Source organism: Pinus tabuliformis, chromosome 9, assembly GCF_031772625.1.
Source record: "Pinus tabuliformis cultivar Carrire ecotype Pingquan chromosome 9, CPIR1, whole genome shotgun sequence".
Taxonomy (NCBI): domain Eukaryota; kingdom Viridiplantae; phylum Streptophyta; class Pinopsida; order Pinales; family Pinaceae; genus Pinus; species Pinus tabuliformis.
Genome location: NC_142307.1, coordinates 833,084,865 through 833,100,361, shown reverse-complemented (window position 1 = coordinate 833,100,361; position 15,497 = coordinate 833,084,865).

Here is a 15,497-nt window from a genome sequence, read left to right as displayed (position 1 = left end):
CAGAATGATACACTGATATTGTGCATTTTCTTCGTGATTTTGAGTATCCACCTGGATTCACAAAGAATCAATGCAAAACACTCAAGTTAAAGGCCATAAAATATTGCATCATCAATGCAAATTTGTATTGGAAGGATCCACTGAACATTGTTTTTTTATGCTTAACATAAAGTGAGACAAAAGGAGTTATTGTTTACTTTCATGCAAGTATTTGTGGTGGTAATTATGCTTGGAGAGCAACAACATATAAGATTTTAAGACCTAGGTTTTATTGGCCAAAATTATTTGCACAAGTAGGAGCAAAGATTAGAAGTTGCATACCTTGTCAATTTTTTGCCAAAAATCAAATATTATCAACACTCCCTCTAGTTCTAGTCCTAGTTGAAGCACCTTTCCTACAGTGGGGATTAGATTTTATTGGAGAGATTCATCCAGCATCTAGCAATCAACATAAATGGATTTTAACTACCACAGATTATTTTACAAAATGGGTAGAAGCTATACCAGTTAGGAATGCTACTGATACTATTGTCATTAAATTCATTGAAGAAAACATACTATCTAGATTTGGATGTCCCCAATAGATAGTTACAGACAATGCACAAGCATTCAGTAGTATTAAAATGATTGAGTTTTGCCAAAAATATCAAATTCTACTACATCATTCTACCCCTTATTATCCTCAAGGAAATGGATTGGCAGAGTCTTCAAACAAAAGTCTAGTCAAAGTCATTAAAAAGGTACTTGCAGATCATAAGAGAAATTGGGACAGCCATCTTAAGTATGCAGTTTGGGAAAATATAATTTCACCAAAGAGATCAACAGGAAAATCACCTTTTCAGCTTGTTTATGGCACTGAGGCCATTTTTCCTACACAACTAGATTTTCCTGTCATGAAATTCTTACAAGAAGAAAATGAAGAACCTGATGATTTTTCTAGGAGAATCAATCAGATTATAGAACTTAATGAAAACAGAGATGAAGTCCAATATAAGTTTCAAAAATATCATAACAAAATGAAAATCTTGTTTGACAGAAAGGCTAGAGAAAGAGATTTCAAAGAAGGAGATTTAGTACTAAAATGGGATGCTAGAAGAGAAGACAAAGGAAAACATGGAAAGTTTGATAATCTCTGGTTTGGACCTTTTAGCATTGCAGAGGTTAAAGGCAACAATACTTTTGTCTTGCAGAACTTAGAAGGGAAATATTCTTCATTGTCTGTCAATGGAAAATATTTGAAACATTATATCCAGTACTGAGATTGCTTCAGTCATTCATCATTTGTACATTACCGGTTTGTTCCATTTTCCTGAAAGTATGATTGTTTTTCAACAAAGACTCCATCAGCCCGAGGAGAAGGCACTTGGATCTACATGTTCTCTGCATCCTATAGGAGGAAGCAGTCCCCAATTGGAGCTGATGTTGTAACATTGATTGTTTTGATAAGTTAGATGTTTATATATATATATATATAGAGAGAGAGAGAGAGAGAGAGATTGTGAAAAATGGATAAAAAAATATAAAAGAAATGATGAGGAAAAATTTTATATATATATATATATAATGAAAATCCCAAAATGCAGCGTGCTATTTAAAATGTCGCTTTTCAATAATTAATCATGTTTGATTAAATCTTAAATGTGATTAAATTAAACAAAAAAAGAGTTTATTTCGTAAATAGATAAACGACGAGACTCTTTATCATTTTCGTTAAAAGTAATAAAAGTTTGGCAGATATGATTTGCAGTGTAAAGAGATCAATGACTCTTAGAACTCTCCACCCCCCCTAAGCCCATCTAAAGTTTAATCAACGGGAGGGGTGCGAAAAGTGGTCATCCCTCATACCACCTCCACCACATGCCCCTCGCACATTCACCCCACACCCCCTCACTCCAAAACCATAAACCACCTCCTACCCCTTATGAAGTCCACTCTCTCCCGTCCATAAAGTCGTTACACCTGCTCCCACGAGTTTTAAATAAAAATCCATGTTCCACCAACTGTCAACTCCTTATTTTCCAAGTCATAAATTGAACCATTGCTACTAGTTACCAAGCCGAAAACGGACAAAGTAAGCAGTAAGGCTCAAGAGACCATTCCACCTATCACTCAACAAGCGAATCGTTCATCTCCGGGTAATTATAGTGTTGCGAGCGAGACCACCCTAGGGTCTTGGGTTGAGAACCCAACAGAGCAGAGGGAAAACCACAACAAGAAATGCTCAAGCAATCAACCTAAATGCTTGTTCTACTTAACTGTGTAAGAGTGTCCTAACCCGAGAGTCCTACATTTGAGTAGATCCCGCAGGGTGCAATCCCTCAGCTTCTCTTGATATATTCAAAACTTGAAAATTATTCAAATAAAGCACATATAGCATTAGAAACATAAAGCATGTTCATGATATTAACTTTAAATCATATAAATGAATGAACAATTACGCATCAATGTAATATTCATAAATAAATTACAATAAAAATAGATGCATAAACACATTTAATATCGGAAACAGAATATCATTCCTTTATTGAAGTTAGCTACAAGTAAAGTGGAGAAATACGACTTGAGTCCTTCTCCGGCTCCAAGCGGAACCGTCCTCCAGATCCATCCTTTCCCAGCCTCAGCAATCTTCCTCCATCACCAATACAAGGATATCTCCAACAAGGAAACATGGGTTTCCTGAAGCTTTGGGGAGTGCAGGAGGCATAGGGATTTTGTCAGACTCGATCAAGGATAATCTTAATATATTATCAATATCTCATATCTTCCCCCGTAAGGCCTTCCCATGGAGATTTATTTATACTTCTCCAAATTATTTTTTCAAGTTGGGTCACGAGAAATAAGAGGTGAGTAACAGGTAAAACCCATGAACTCCGTCTGAAATTAAGGAAATTTAATTTTTTAAGTGTTTTAACATATGTACACGGGTTGGGTATATGCTGACCCACGTGTACATGCTTTTATCATAGGGAGAAGTAGCATATAGGGAATAAAACTTTGTTTTTTAGATTTTGGACCAAGTCTGGAAGGAAGGGTTTCCCTAGGCCATAATCAGAGCATCAGATCTACCAAGAGTGGTAAATGGTGCTATAACACATGCCCCCTAATATGTGAGGTCAGAAGGGGTACATGATGGTTGAAATGGATTAAGTGTATAGAAGGAATCATGCGAGACCGAGGAGGAGTTCCCCAGAATTTAGCCTGTCAAGCCAGCGAAAGAGATCAGAAAGAAACTGTTGTCTGAGGTGGGCATACCCATGCTCAGAAATAGTAAATCATTTCTGCATTTCAAGTACAAAAGTAGATCCAATATGCATACAAGTATGAAGGAATTGAAAATACATAATGGATAATCTGATCATAATCAAGAAAGTACATGTCTGAATATCACACATAAAGAGTTTATCAATGATGCTGAAGTATAAAGTTGATCACTGAAGTCAAGAAACTTATCCAAATAGTACCAAGTGAACATGATGGAATAAATGGAACTACACTGCAACTTGGGTGCCAACATATAAGATATCATTGTAATGAACTACAATATATAAGGTGGATAGTGTCAACTAGCAAAAACATGAGCAACTGACAAATGAACCAAGACATGTTGATGCAAACCCGAGGTCTTCAACGACCATCGTGGTACATTCTACACAATGGGAATAAATGATATGAAGTCGACCATGTGAGAAATCATTTGATTACTGATCATTGATGTATACCATTAACAAATGCGAGGCTACTCACCGATAATGATGATGAGAGTCAAGGTACCCAGTACAATCTAACAAGTGCAAATAAATGAGATGTAGTCGAACACTTGGAAGACTCTATCAATCAGGAGACAATGATGTTTTCCCATTGTTGATAGCGAAGGAATCTGACACTGATGACTGCAAACCCTAAGGTACTATCAAATGGAATCTATATCTCTTTCCCAGAGCAATGTGTTGAAGTCAATGGGAAAAGATCTGCTAGAAGGAAGGCATTAAGACATCCTTCATCAATCTAGCACGAGTGTAACCCATAGGCCAATAATGTGGAAGGAATCAGACGAACAAAGATGTAGTAACCCAACCGAAGCACTATTCTGGTGTACACAAGATGTGGCTAGCACTCGATAAAAACCCTCTAAACAAACCAATAATGAAAGTTGACACAGAGGCGAGGAATCCACCAATAGGGTCAAATGGAAACCAAGGCACTGCATGAATCCCAATGTGTGATAATGAAAGCTGATGTCAAACACAAGGGAAACCACTCAGTCAAAGACCCATGATACTGATCGATGCTGAGCACAAGGTGACCTATCAATAATGAAAATAGGGCCAAGGTGCGGCTCTAAATCTACTCTCAGAGCAATTTGTCGTAGTCGATAAGAGCAAGATCCGCCAGCAAGAAGTCAATGGAGACCTTCTCAAACCGACACGAGCAAAGGACCAATATAGCTGATGTGATAACGAACATGACGCTGACAACTAGGGATGGCCGACTGAAAAATAGGTCAAGAGACATTGCAGAGAGGCCGACTCAAGTTTACTTCCCTTTAACAAAATCACGACTCAATTTTGACTCCATGGCAGCATATGATAACTTTGTATAAGTTTGTCATGCAGAAGGCATAAGCAAACTCTCCATATGATTGGAAGAGGTAACTAATCGAAGGAGTATTGACTCAATAACAAGGTTAAGGCTCTCCTAAGTCAAACTAAAGCCCATCCCAATGGAGGAAAGCCTTACTTTTGAGTGCTTTATTCAAGGGTGACACAACTGATTCTAGCTGCCATCAAATATGGAAATAATGTCCCATTCCTGCTCTTTTTGGAATATATAATTTTTTTGTCTTTTTCTTTTATATAAAGCTTGAAAAAGAATAAAATAATGCTATAGTATAGTGGAAAGAACGAGTGTCGAAAAAACAGATGCTCTAGTTCCTAGGAGGGGAACATTCCTATGCTTAATGCAAGGTGGCGAAACTGGTCAAGGACACTCAAAGGAATGCTCTTTCCACGGGTAAAAGGGTGTGTCAAGTCACAGAGGCTAAGTGATTGCAAGGTTGATTTTGTAGAAGACATGGTCGAAAAGTGGCTTAAACACAAGTCCAAGTGAAGCCAGCTTAAGGCCAAAAGGTGCAAATAGTAAATATGCAATGCAGCAGTACAACTCAACACAAAGGAGCCTCTAGGGTATAAGGCCAAAAAATAGCGCAGAAGAACGAGAATGAGTCTTCAACGCACAAGTCATGGTGGGACTAAAGAGGACTCCCGAGCCTACTCAATATAGCAGCATGGGCAACAAATGTCAGTGAGGATCTAACTAAGATGCCCATGTAAAGGTTGGCTCTACCATCGCATCATGATTTTAAAGTTGGTGAGTGAAAATGGTTTGTGAACCAAGACATGATGGGGTCAACCCTATGGCAAACATATCGCAGTATGGAGGCTAGTATGCAAAATGCAGCGGAAAGTGGTATTCCCTAACCTATATGCTAGTAAGAAAACGATACCTGCCATGACGGGTCTACGGTCATGGGACCAAAATTCTTTCTCGAAGAAGTCTCCAAAATTTCCTGTAAAGGCAACCCATTCCCGACACTCCAAGCCAAAAGGTCAAAAAGTCCATAAGATAAAAATCAACTTTTGAAAAAAATAATTTTCATTTTGCAACCTATATAAGGACTTTTGGACTCACATTTTTGTCATTTGTGTTTTGAGCAAGGAGTTGTGGAGACAAACTTAAACAACCTTCCTCCGTCCAATTCAACCGTTCAAATCGCTCCAAAAATTTTATCATTCTTTTAATCATTTGTGATACTTTTTAGATGTCTTTTTCAAAATTTGACCGTAGGAACATATGTTTAAAATTTCAACTCTGCGTACATGCAGGTTGAATGTAGGTAACCCCCTTATACGAGGGCCCTACACATGATTGTGTAAAAATGGAACCCACGTGTGGGCGAGTAAAAAATTTAAAACATAAATCTAATGATTTGAAACATATTTTTTGGGCAAGATGACAATCACCTGGAGAAAAAGGGAGCATAGTGCCATTGATAACCAAGTAATGGAGGATCAAAATGCTTTGGATGCTTTGAGAGGTTGTGGCTTGCTAAAGTTCTTTAAAATTCCAAATATGAAAGCAAACACATGATTGCCTGAGTCGTTGACTCATTACTGGAGTGCAAAGGATGATGCATTCATGATTGATCAGATGCCCCTAAGGATCGATATCGAAGATATTTACTTCGTTATTGGTCTTTATCGAAGGGGAGAGATAGTGCATTGTATTGGCAGGACAAGAGGTAGTCTCAGTGTTGAAGACTACATCCACATATACTATCCTGGTCATCCTGAAAAGATTGGAAGTCAAATTCCAATCAAGCACGTAGAGATATTATCCTTGAAGATCCTATTGTTTACCATCGCTAGGGTAAACGGTTTTGTTGCTTTACATCAAGCCTCACGAGTATCCATGAGCCTAACAATGGAATGTCTCACTACTGTGTTTGATTGGTGTACACCTCTACTGACCAACATGAAGAACCAACTCACTTCCATTCAGAATGGTTTGGATACAACACAATATTATGCTCGTTCTTCTTTGAGAAAGTACCTGGGCTTCGACCCAAGGTGCTATCGACCATCAACAACCCGAGGGATCTGCGGATGGGCAGATGGGTTGACCTAATGAAATGCCTAGGGGGTGGTGATGTCCCCAGGATGACTTTTCACGACGATTTTTTCGTATGGTGGGATCAACAGGTTGTCGCAGTCGATGACTACCCCTATGCTGAAATGGATTTCCAAGGAGATCCAGATTTAGTATTACCACCAAATGCAACATGGGGCGCCATAGGTAACAATTTTTTATTTTTTGAATTTCTTAAGATTTTTGGATTTTTAATATAAATGAACTTAAAAATATTTTTATGAGACAAGACACTTACAAAATATATGATCATGTTTCAGATGTGGGGCCAGTGAGACCTAATGGATTTCCCCGACATAGGCGTCGTGGAAGAGATGCTGAAGGGGTTGCAGCTAAGACGGAGAGAGTTCTCCATGCAGTTCAGAGGAACTTGGTGAGACTGACTCACCAAGTACCCATGATAGCCATAGAGGACTTACCTGAGGAGATGCAGCGTCGCGTGGTAGGAGTACCACAGGACTGGGTGTGACTCTTTCGATGTGTGGCCAATGTTGTTGTTTATTTTCTAGCTGCTCATCCTGAGCTAGCCAGATAGATGATCAGATATTTTTATGATTAGACATGATGATGGGCATAAGCCCAAATTTTGTAGGGAATTTTTTCCCGATTTTTGTATATTATTTTGGACACAAACACTCTATCTATAGACATGTGATTTTATGATGATCATATCCACAAATGATACTGCGATTATTTTTTATTTTTTTTAATTTTATGAATGATTTATATGCAAGTCCAATGCTTGATTAGCAATAGAATCAGCTAAGGAATTTTCTGATCATGGAATGTGAACATATGTGATATAAATAAATGATCATTGCAACAATTGTACTCTTAGAAATCGGTGATACAAATAGGGATCTCGTACCTGATAAATGTTATTTAGTTGAGATACCACCATTTGTGAGTCTACATAAACCACTGTCAAATCAATATCAATAGATGTCTCTTCGGATAGAAAATTAATAATGATAGTATATTCAGCAATATTATTCGAAGCAGGACCGATACATACTCCTCTCAAAACCATCAACTGGACAGATGGATAATAAATCACCCAAGCCACAGAAGCAAGGTTCCGAGTATGCATACTCGCACCATTAGCGAATCCTAAATATATAGAATTGTCCATCAATACCTGCCAAAGCAGATCAAAAATATCGAGATCACTAAAACCGATAGATAGATATGTACAAACATACAATATATACAAACAAGTAAGTGCTCGGTTGAAGCCTAAGAAAACTACTTCTTAAGGTAGAGCCCATTTCTAGGCTCCGCAAACTTGTTTCCTTCAAAGTCAATTAATTCATAAGCTCCCTTTTTTAAAACTCGCTTGACTATAAGGGGACTGTACCACATAGACGTAAACTTGTCTACCCCCAAGGCGTCTTTTTCTTGATCGTAGACTAGGAAAAGGTCACCTTCAGAAAAAATTTTAGGACGGACAGCTTTATTGTATTGAGTTTTTACCCTCTTTTTATGGGCTTCATTTATTGTGGCGACATCTTGACGCTACTCATCAAGATGCTCCAAATGAATGAGGTGCTCCTCGAGACTAGAAGTCTCTGGAAGAAGTTCAATAGCTAGTTTAAGGGAAGGAATTTCACATTCAACAGGGAAGATAGATTCCAACCCGTAAACCAGTTGAAAAGGAGTAAAGCCAGTGGCAGTCTTAACTGACATTCGGTATGCCCAAAGTGCCGAATACAACATGATGTGCCAATTGGATCTAGATTTGTTAATCGTCCTTTGCAGGATGATCTTAAGGGATTTGTTCATGGCTTCAACCTACCCATTGGCCTGAGGATAATACGGAGATGAATGCTCCTGCCGGAAACCCAACTTGAGAGCCAATTCAGACATCAGTTGATTTTGGAAATGACTGCCATGATCAGTGACAATCTCTTTAGGGATACCAAACTGGGAAATAACTTGATTGAAGAGAAACAAGGTCGTTGTTTCACTATCATTCTTAAAAGTAGGCATGGCCTCAACCCACTTTGTAAAGTAGTCTATGGCCACTATGATATACTTGTGATTTCCTGCCGAAGGTAGATTACAAGTAGTAAAATCAATGCCCCACTTCATGAAAGGACCGACGGTGATAACAGGGAAAAGCGAAGCTAGATGTGCGCACATTTTCCAAGTATAGACTTGACAAGGATGGCATATTTTGACCGCTTCAATACAATCTTTGAAGATCGAAGGCCAAAAGTAGCCTGCTCGCAAAAACAATTTGGGTTGTTGCAAGCCCAGATAGATGACCACCACAAGCTCCACTGTGGAAATCATTAAGAACTAACTCAGCTTCTTCCAAGGTTAAACAACGCCTAAGGATTGAATCAATCCCGCGACGATACAATGTGTCACCTATAATAACATAATTCTTAGCGAGGTGACGCAACTTTCTATGCTCATCTTTGGAAAAAGCGGGCGAGAACTTCGAAGTCTGGAGATATATAATGATATCCCCATACCAAGGATCTTGTGAAGAAATAAGAAATAAGTGTTCATCAGGAAAAATTTCCTCATGAATAATTTCTTCCTCACAAGGCAGCTCTGATATCAACTCTGCAAATACTAAAGATTTCTTAGATTTAGCCGACATGAATTCAAGATCAAATTCTTGCAAAATGACAATCCATCTATTATATTTTCCCCCAATCACTCGTCTACTAATAACAAACTGAAATGGATTGATGGCTGCTAAGAAGAACGTTTTTTGAAGCAAAATGTAATGCCAAAGCTAATTTCCTAATGGGAGAATAGCGCAGTTCAGGACCTACCAAGCCTCAACTTAGATAGTAGATCACATGCTCACATAAGGCATCATCTTCCTGAACCAGAACCATACAAATGGTTTATTCTACTGAAATGAGATACAAAAGGAAATCTCTGCTATAATCAAGTGGACTCAACAATGGAGCAGAGGTTAATTCTTTTTTCAAAGCATCAAAAGATCATTGCATGAAATCATCCCATAAAAATGAGACCCCTTTCTTAAGAATATGCATAAATCCTTTTGTGTTCTCGGCATAATTGGCTATAAATCTCCTCAAGAAATTTTCTTTTCCTTGAAGACTTTGAAGTTGACATATGGAAGGCGGGGGAGGCAACTGAAGTATTGCCTCAACCTTTAAGGGATCAACATGAATCCCCTTTGTTGACATGATGAATCCTAACAACTGACCGGATGTGACCGTGAAAACACACTTATTCGGATTCAACCGGATTTTATAAAAACGACATCGCTCAAAAATCAACTGAAGGTGCTTAGGATGATCAATTCTCTTTCGAGAATGAGTAGCTAAATCATCCAGATATGCTTCGATAACGTGCTTGATGTCATGAAAAGCATAAGACATGGCCCGCTGAAAAGTGGCTCCAGCATTTTTGAGGCCAAAAGGCATCTTTTTGTACGCAAACGTACCCCAAGGACAAATAAAGGTTGTCTTGTGCTGATCTTTTGGACGGATAGTAATTTGATTATAACCAGAGAATCCATCCATGAACGAAAAAATTTCATTACCCGCACATTCATCAATAATTTGATCAATAAAGGGTGTGGGGTAATTGTCTTTCAGACAAGCCTTATTTAGGTCCCTAAAGTCAATACATACTCAAATCATTCCTTTCTTTTTTTCTACGAGGAATAGATTAGAGACCCACTCAGTTAGAGGAACGGAGTATATCAAACCTGCCTTTGGCAACTTTTCAACTTCAGCTTGGATAGTTGTTGCTTTTATAGGATTAACCGGTCCAAGTTTTTGACGAATAGATTTAGAATTTTCTTATGTCTTGATCTCACGCTGGACAATAGATGGATCTATTCTAGGCATTTCCTCATAATACCAAGCGAACACATCACAAAACTCTTTGAAGAGATCGGTATAAATTTGAATTTCTTCAGGGGAACAATCAGCTCCAATGAAGACATTTTCGATTATGTTAGGATTCCTAGAGATGTTCACCAGTACAGTTTGTGAGATAACAGACATGTTACCTTCGGCAGAAAACTGTGTTGGGGCCAAAGGGTTTAAAACTGTATGAACATCACTAGTAAAAGGACTGGACAAACTTGACTCAATTTCTTGCAAATGAGGGAGGAAATATGAATGATGATCATAAAAAATTTTAGGGGCGAATGTTCGCCCTTTGGCAAAATTAAGGGGTTTTAAATTTTTAGTGGGCGAATATTTTGTATCATAGCACATTTTTACAAATCACCTCAAATAGCCCACCTTATTTTAAGGGAGAGGGTAAAAAAGGTAAATTTAGCCCTTGAAACTAGGAGTTACAACCTTCCATTCGCCCATTTTCAAGAATAGGTTTTATTTAAGTGAATCCATTCGCCCATTTTCAAGAATAGGTTTTATTTAAGTGAATCCTATGGGCCAAATACCATATTTATAAAAGAGGTATGGTAAATTAATAAAAATATAAATAAATGAGAGGTATGGTAAATAAATAAAACATTTTTTATATTTACTCCATAATTCAACTTATATACATGCAAGGGTGTAAACAAATAAAAATATAAGTAAAGTGGAGGTATGGTAAATAAATAAAACGTCTTTTTATACTTACTCAAAAGGTATGGTAAATAAATAAAAATATAAATAAACTAGACGTATGGTAAATAAATAAAACCTCTTTTTATATTTAGTCCATAACCCTCGTTCTATTTATGAAGGCTCAAGAAAGAGGTTTTATTTAAGTGAATCCTATGGGCCAAATACCATATTTGTAAAAGAGTCATGGTAAATTAATAAAAATATAAATAAACAAGAGGTATGGTAAACAAATAAAACTTTTTTTATATATTTACTCCATAAGTCACCTTATATTTACAAACACTCAAAAAATGCGTTATATTTAGGTGAAACCTATGGGCAAAATACTATGGGACAAATACCATGGACTAGATTGTTATTAATACCATGCAAAAAAACATTATTAACCCTAATATTAGTATTAATAAAAATAAAAATGTCACATGGTATTGACCCATGGTATTCACCAAAATGGCACATGGTATTGACCCATGGTATTCACCTGGAATGTAGCCTATTTAAATGGGGGAATTAAACCAGCATAGATCCATCTTTACTCTGGATCTACTAACCCCCAAGAGGTATCAAATATCGTGATATGCAAACTAGCATAGAGTGAAAAAATATTTGATCCCTCTCGAGGCTTGGTGGATCAAGAGTAAAAATGGATGTTGTAATTTAATGTATGTTAAACATTTTAGCTTGGTTAAAATAAAAAATAAAATAAAATTCAACTATTAATTTTATTAATTTTTATAAATTACTAATAGTAATTTTTAAGCTCCAAGTTTATGATAGCCCATGGTATTGACCCATGGTAATACCATGGTATTCATGTGAGCATAGACTATTTAAAGGGGAAATTCTATCATCTTAGATCCATCTTAATTTTGGGTCTACCAAGTGCTCAGAGGGATAAATAGATTTCACCCCCCTAAGAGTGGTAGACGTGGAGTTAAGATGGATATAGGTTGGTTTTTATGATAATGAAGATATTAAATAGACTTAGGAAATTATATTGTAAAAACATCTTAAGGTGAATGGTTAAAGCATAGACATTGGACAAGTATATTTGTATACTTCTATTTTAACCTGAAACAAATCCAGGGCTAAAAGGAATGGATTGATTGCACTAGTCATCCTTATATAAATTTCCAACATATGCTGGAGTAAACAGATTGTAATTTGGGTAATTTTTATAACTGCAAAGAGGAACATACTTGTGTATTGGCAGGGTGGTTACGAGGTCCCTAGAAGTGATGAATTTGAATTTTTCTTGGTTTTATATATAGTATTAGGTTTTTTCTCATGCTTTCTGTGAATGACACGAGTGAATTTTATCCTACACCCACTAGGTTATCGATATGTAATTTCAGTAATTTTGATTTCAAAAGATATTTTAAAGAAATGCAATGATTTCATTTGTGTATTCAATAAACACAATATTCTAATGGAATTCTGCATTTGTGGTTTACCTATATAGATTCCATGGAGAAGTGTTAGTGGTGTGACATCAATTGTCCTCAAGCAAAGGCTTTAGTTTTACTCTTTTTGGAAGCAAATACTTTCTTCCAACATTTTTGAGTTCCATGAAAAATTTGAAAGTCCTAATAGTATTCAATTATGCGTTCAAGAGAGACATAGTATTCAATTATGGGTTAAAGAGATCCACACTGAATGATCTGTCGGCCTTATCTTCACTTGGTTTAAGACTATTCACTTGGAGAGCCTACATGTGCCCCCACTTCAAGAGCATAGTAAAGTCATGTAGAACTTAGAGAAGCTATCTTTAAGCTTTTAGTCAAGAATGGAAAAATGTCTGGGTCCAATAACAACTAGTCGAGCATTAAGCTTCCAATAATGCTAGATTTTAACCTAGAGCACTTTTGTGATTTAGAGGAGATGCCCCCTCGTATTTGTGACACATCTTCAGTTGTGAATTGGACTATTACTAACAGTCATTTCCTTCGAAAGTTACCTGATGACTTTGGGAACCTCAACTCTTTAAGAATGTTAAGGAAGGAAAGAAAGTACATTATGCTAAGTTCTCTTATACTTTTCAAGCTTTCCTTGGATATCTACAACATTTCAGGTAGGAAAGTACATTCTGTTAATGAAAATTTGTCTTGATAGAAAGGCCCAATTTCAAATTCTAATGCTTTCAAAAAACATTGTATAACTGTAATGTTTCTAAAAGGAAAGCATATTTTTTCAATTTAAGTATCATGATCCCATATTCCAACTTATTTTTCAGTAACCCATTAGGCATTGTAGCTTTGAATAAATCCATGTCTTTTGATAAGATCCTCTTCCAAATTAGAACGCAGTTTCCTTTTGGCAATAACCAAATACAATGTCTTGATTTTGTTATTGAGAAAATAGAGGTTGTGAAACAAGCTTGTGCCATACAAGGACTTGATTCATTGATTATGTATCAATTATGGCTCTTGATGTAACAATGTCTTGATTTTGTTGCTTGAAAATAGAGGTTACACTTTACTATTTCACAGAATTTCTTACAATCTTTCCATAAGTATTGATTTGTAATCTCAGTCACTGAGGGATGACAGTAATGACAAAGGTAATATTCCATGCTTTGAAGTTACCCTCTTACTAAATATTTAAATATATCACCACAATTTAACTGTTAGTTAAAGGAATTGTATTTGATTTGTAAACAAATCATTGCTTGATTTATAGATTTTGATTTTTTCCCTTTTTTATTTTTTTCTCAGATTTGGTATGAGATATCTTCCAATATTTGGGTTCCCTAGTTTCCCCACCATAGCTATGAGGTTCAGATTCTATCATTAAATATTCTCAGAACGTTACAACTTTTCTAGTAAGTGTACTTTGAAACATTGTTGTTGCTTTTCCATGGTGTTAATGCAAATAAGCACTACAACTAGTGCCATTATTTAGATTAAGTGCCGAAATATAGGTGATCTTGTAACGATGGAGTGATTGTTTTCTAGCTACTAAGGCCATATGCATTTTTATCTCTTATGTTGTCCTGAGATATTCAAATTCAGAATAAGAATTGAGGTCTCGTTTCCACTGTAGATTGCAGTCATTTTCTTGAACATAATATATAGTAGATTATATTTTACTAATCAACTATGGATGTGATCCCTTGTAGGAAAGGAAATTCAAAGTGACTTTGATTTCACATTGATTTGTAAATCCATCTTGTAAATCCAATTCCTGCCTAAGAGGAGGTTGTAATCCAGATTCGCATCGACTATTTCTACCTCAATATTTACCACCTTTCCCCCAACACAGATGGGAAACACTAGAATAATCTTGTGTGGCCTATGAGAATGTCTGTCAAATGTAGTCAATGAGTCAATGAAGGACAGCTTGAGGCAATCCAATGGCCTTCCAATGTGACATGGACATCACACATGTGGAACCTCCCTCATCGATAACAATTCGAAAGATGTTGGTCTTTCGATATGTAGACTTTATCTGAAAATCCATATGATGGGGGAGTCTCTTTTTGACGTTTGACATATCAAAAGTGAGCACAAGAGAATTTTTTGGATCTACTACTCTGATTACTAAGATTAATGCACTCCTCTGAGTGGGGCATGACTGGAGTACCTCTAACGCTAACATAGCACAAGGAATTTGAGCCATATCTTCTACAATCGAGTAGTTATGGGCTGCCCTAGCATTAGGGTTAATGGTCGAGCGCTTTGCGGAGCCTTTCGACATCTGAGGTATAGACTCAACAGAGGGCCTATCAATATGGAGCGGCTCTAAGGCATCAGAAGAAGACTTAGCCTTAGATGATTCTAATTCACTGTAATCACGTGATCACGTAGTGACATCTATATGTGAGCTCATCATGTAGACATTTGACGAATTATCCCCTTCCTGGTTGCCCCCAGCAGGGGTACTAGTACTAGAGTTCGCGCTAGAAAGTAATTGTTGCCCTTGGGGAAAAGGGTTAGTAAGAACAGCCTGGAAGTTATAGGACCCCTGCTGCACTAATAAGCGCTGAGTGTCTTGGATTTTAGGGTAGAGATGAGTCAAGTTATCCCCATTGCATAACTTTCATGGAAATTTTACTTTTTTCTTGGACTCTTTCCTACCCCCTCCGACATCATTGTCAGGTTTGTTTGCATTGCCCTTCCCATCCTGGCTCTTTTTCCTACCTCGTCCTTTCTTCTTCCCATCGGATTTTTGGCTTCCTTTGGGGTTAGAAGTTTGGATGGCATTTATAGACAACGG